At 45.1% G+C, this 5,124-nt stretch overlaps 2 non-coding genes across 2 annotated transcripts; both read left to right on the top strand.

Annotated features, from left to right (window-relative positions):
* Positions 1 to 416: 416 nt before the first annotated feature.
* On the top strand, positions 417 to 488 carry TRNAD-GUC. The gene has a single exon. It is a non-coding gene; the product is annotated as a tRNA-Asp (tRNA).
* Positions 489 to 3,229: 2,741 nt separating this feature from the next.
* TRNAC-GCA lies at positions 3,230 to 3,301 on the top strand. The gene has a single exon. It is a non-coding gene; the product is annotated as a tRNA-Cys (tRNA).
* Positions 3,302 to 5,124: the final 1,823 nt, after the last annotated feature.

The raw sequence follows: 5,124 nt of genomic DNA, 5'->3' as shown, positions 1-5,124 counted from the left end.
CTTATTTTTTCTAGAATGAATTTAAGGCAACAGATATCCACTGAGAGCCAGTGATGAGCTCAGTTACTGGAAGCCTTGGCTAAGGGAAGCACACAGGAATCCAGTCACCCACATGATATTGATGCTGCCTTTTGTGGAAAACCTGATGATTTTTACTTGAAACTGCTTGATGCAAGACATGATGGACAGGAGAGGCTTTGGTTATTGGAAAATCTGAGCAGGGTTTCTTGGCTCAGAGAACTTCGTTCTCAGGAGACCTGCATGTTTCCATAGTAAACCTCTTCTAAGATTTGTAATGCCCAGACTCCTCGCGGGCAGCGTTCTCTCTAATTATTAGCTCCCCTAAAACACTGCAGGTTTTTAGAACCAGGATGTTGAGAGAGGGATAGACCATTAAAATCAAGCTAATTTCACTGGGGGTTATAGCTCAGGGGTAGAGCATTTGACTGTCAATCAAGAGGTCTCTGGTTCAAATCCAGGTGCCCCTGATACAGTCCTGTTTTTGCATCCAAAGGCTATGGATTGAATTTGATTTTATTTTCTGTAGCTCATGGCCAGCTGAATAATTATGTCCCCTGTGTTTATGCTAGGCATCAGTCTAGGTTCTTTATATTAATGATCTCCTCTACTTTTTTTAAAAAAATATTTTTATTGATTTCAGAGAGGAAGGAAGAGGGAGAAATACAGAAACATCAATGATGAGAGAGAACTACAGATTGGCCGCCTCCTACATGCCCCCCACTGGGGATTGAGTCTGAACCCAGGCATGCATCCCTGATGGGAACTGAACCCGGGACCCCTTTGTCCGCAGGCTGACGCTCTATCCACTGAGCCAAACCAGTCAGGGCTCTCCTCTACTTCTTGCCAAAATTTTACAAGATACCTACTATCAGTATCTCCATTTTGCATGAGGAGCCTGAGGCTTGGAGATGCTCAGGAATGGCTCAAGGTCAAAAAGCTACAAACAGCAGGTCCAGGGTTTGAACCCAGAGCACACACACTCTCACTGACTTCATTAACCTACTCATGCTGTTTTTGGCTAGTGATGAAAGCTTTGTGACCAAATTCCACTTAGCAATGCTCCCAAGGTGCTAAGACTACCCACTGAGTTGTAAATTTTTGGCTGCTCCCTCAATTTGCAGTGCCTTGGAGAGAGTCATGGAATAGAGTCTATTCACAGAACACGGTTAGGGATAAACATGAACTGGCTTGAAGGTTAGAAAACTGCATTCTTTTCCTGTACTTAACCTTGAAGTTCTGTTACCACCCTACCATCCCCATTCATTTCCTGCAGCCCAGGACCCTAATACTTTGGGTGTCTTTATTCAGGACCAGAGATCAGACCTTCATCTATAGTCTAACTCTTGCCCACAACAGATGCCTTGCTGTGTCTTTAGATCAGCTTGGGCAACATATATTGAGCACCTACTATGTGCCGGAACTGTGCAAAGTGTGAGCCCAGAGGTGATAAGACACAGCTCCTGGACTCCATGTGCTCTCAACCAGGAAATAGGCCTGCAAAGTAACAAATCAGAGTGATGTGAGCTGTACCCGGCTGTGCCAGCTTCAGGAAGGCAAAGGAGGAGGAATTACTCGAGGTTATGGGAGGCTTCTGAGAGGAGCCGATGACTCAGGATTTCAGAGATGAATACTATCTCAGTGGAGGGAAGGTGGAGCGGAGACGGGGGTGTGGAGAGAGAGTGGTGGTTCAGTTCCAGGCAGAGGAAACATGGCCAGAGGCTGGAGACAGGCAGAGGCCGTTGGAAGCAGCTGGAGCACAAAATGTGATGTGGGGCGTGTCAGAAGACGAAGCTGAGCTGGAGCTGAAGAGGCAGATAGGGATTCAGATGTGAAGAACTTGGCATGTTGTGCTAAGAGACTTGGAGTGTTTCCTGAAGGCATGTAAAGGGGAGTGACCTGGATAGACTTGGTTTTACAACAGGCTGTTCCTGAATGGATGTGAGGGGTGGAGGCCTGGACCCCTTTTAGGAGGTGGTGGTCCTGGGACTACAGGGATGGGATGACATCAAAGGTAAAACCAACAGGACTCAGGGAGGAACTGTAACTGGGGAAGGCAGGGTGGGAGGAGTCCAGAATTGTGTTGAGTGTTTCGGCTAAATGATTGAGTACACAGTGATGTCACCAACCAAGATAGGAAGGAGGCTGATGCGATGGTTACTCAGGGCCAGCATTCACCCTGAGTGTGCACTGGAATTCCGGCCCCACCACCTCCTAGCTGCGTGACCACCCTGTGCCTCAGTTTCCTTGCCTGCAAAATCAGTATGCTAACAACAATACCTTTTGTATGAGGTCTTGGAGATGATTCCTGGGAAGTTGTGGGCAGACCTGTTAGTACCATGCCTGGCACACAAGTGTCCAGTAAATGGAAGCTGTTATTATCACAACAAAGCAAAGTGGGAGGAGATACAGGTTAGGGCAGGAAGATGACAAGTTTTGGGGGGCATACTGGGTTTGATATCTGAGGTTCCTGTAAGGCCCCAGAGTGGAGAGGCTGGGAGTGGGCGTCTCAGGGTGTCAGAGAGCGTGTGGGTTGGAGCCCTGGCTACTGTTCGCTCCTCAGTCTCCTAGCAGCTGACAAGCTTCATCAGAGAATTTGTTGCAATGAGAGAGATTTCCTTGATTTCTTTCTTCTCAATCGTGGGTATACACAAGATTAAAAATCCTCAGATTGGAACTCAAGGGAATGGGCTTAGAGGAGTTCAAAGGAGAATTTTGAACTTTAGAACATTCAGTTTTGTTGGTTTGTTGTTGTTTTGTTAACTGTAAAATGAGACAGTTTATCCTGGATGAGGTCTCTTGAAAATCTGATGAAAACACACACACTATACAAAACGTGCACATATACAATATATGCCTATCATTTCAGAGCTGTGCATGAACCTCTGAAGTCCATTTGTGGATACCCAGGTAAGATTGCCTCCATGTCCAATACTTGGTGGTGGCCCACAATACTTAAAACACGCATCCATGTACTCAGAGATTTATGGGCGGTAGGTGGTGTATTTTAAAAGCTGGACAATTAGGCTGAGAATATAGCACTGTGCTTTAGGTGCTGGGATGAGAGTGAGCTCACAGGCTCTGGGAAAACCAGTGGGAATTGAGATGAATTTAAGTCCAGGAGGACTCTCAACCATAAAGGAGGTACTTAGGAAGTATGATGCAACTCATAAAAGTAGAATTAAGTGTTTATAGGCTACCTGTCATGTCAGGGGGTATAGCTCAGTGGTAGAGCATTTGACTGCAGATCAAGAGGTCCCTGGTTCAAATCCAGGTGCCCCCTAGGTGTTTATTTTTGTTCCTCTGGGCAGCTTCATTAAAAGACTGGATCTAGGGCAGCAGTTTTCAACCTGTGGGTTGCGACCCCTTTGGGGGTCGAACGACCCTTTCACAGGGGTCGCCTAAGACTATCGGAAAACACATATATAATTACATATTGTTTTTGTGATTAATCACTATGCTTTAATTATGTTCAATTTGTAACAATGAAATTGGGGGTCACCACAACATGAGGAACTGTATTAAAGGGTCCCGGCATTAGGAAGGTTGAGAACCACTGATCTAGGGGGAGGCCAGTCAGGTGCCTCGGGCTCAGAATTTAAAATCTGCTCATTGTCAGGTTCATGCAAGCACTGTGGCTTGTTAATCCCCTCACAGTAGAGCTCACATTCACATAAACTCACCTTTCCTTCAACATATACACACACAACACAGCCACACACGCAGAGGCATTTACACACACACCCACACACCAGATGTCCCTCAACCACATACACACACAGACCCGCACACCATCACACAGACACACCAACAGACAAAAGTTCACACCTACACACACCTGTGCTTTCTCACATGTACTCTCATTCTCCTTTCCTGTATATTCAATCTTATTAACCAGATCTTTCCTATATTCCTTTCTTCAAATGTTTTAAATTTCAGAAGCATTGTAAGGATAGTGCAGAGAGGTCCCGTACACGCTTCACTCAGCTTCCCCTAATGTGAACATCTGGCATAATCATGGCATATTTATCAAAACTATGACATAAGCATCGGTGCCACACTGTTAACCAAGTAATAGGCTTCATTCAGAGTTCACCAGTTTTTCTACTCATGTCTCTTTTCTGTTCCAGGATTCAGTCCAGGGTTCTGTGTTGCATTGAGTCATAATATGTCCTTCGTCTCCTTCAGTCTCTGAGAGCTTCTCAGTCTTGTTTTGTGTGTGTGTGTGTTTTAATAATCTGAACACTTTTCATTTTATTATTTATTTATTTACATTTTTAAAAATTTATCTTTATTGTTGAAAGTATTACAGATGTCCCCCTTTCTCCCCCATTGATTCCTTCTACCCTCCCCCCCTTTCAGCCCTTCCCCACACTATTGTCTGTGTCCATGGGTTATACATATATGCACATAAGTTCTTTGAACACTTTTTAAAAGTCCTTGTCAGATACTTTGTAGAATGTCCTTTGGGTTTATGTGGTGTTTTCTCATGATTATGGACTGAGGTTATGGATTTTGGGGGAAAAAATCACAAAGGTACTGTGCCCTCATTTTTGCATCTTATTAGGGGTGGAAGAAAAATACTGCAGCAATCCAAGAGTCTGCTACATTGTAAAAAATTTAAGGGTCTGGTGTCTGAGACTCATCAGGATACGCCTTCTCAAGTGGGGGACGCCCCACAGAACAAAACACATCACTTGGTAGGCATCTATGGGTTTCGGAGGCAGTGTATTTGGATGTGCTTGTCTGATTTGTTTACTAGATTACAGTAACCTGTAAGATTACCAGTTTTTGTGGGTCCCAGAGCAAGAAAAGGATCTGTACTCAGTCCAGGCCTGGGGAAAGCTGTTCCTCCTCATGGGAATTGTGACTTAGTATCAGAAGTATAAGTGGCAACTCCAGCTTTGTTAACTCCCCTTTTCTTCATTTCCATAGCACATTAAATTTACTTCTCTTTTATGTTATTACTAGAGGCCTGGTGCACGAGATTTGTGCACTGGAGGCGGGGGGCTCCCTCAGCCTAGCTGTGCCCTCTCGCAGTCCGGGAGCCCTCAGGGGATGTCCGATTGCAGGCAGACATCCTTAGCGCTGCCGCAGAGGTTGAAG

Source organism: Myotis lucifugus, unplaced genomic scaffold (genome assembly GCF_000147115.1).
Source record: "Myotis lucifugus unplaced genomic scaffold, Myoluc2.0 scaffold_8, whole genome shotgun sequence".
NCBI classification, from domain to species: Eukaryota; Metazoa; Chordata; class Mammalia; order Chiroptera; family Vespertilionidae; genus Myotis; species Myotis lucifugus.
Note: the sequence above shows the minus strand (reverse complement) of the source record. Positions and strands in the feature narration are given on the sequence as shown.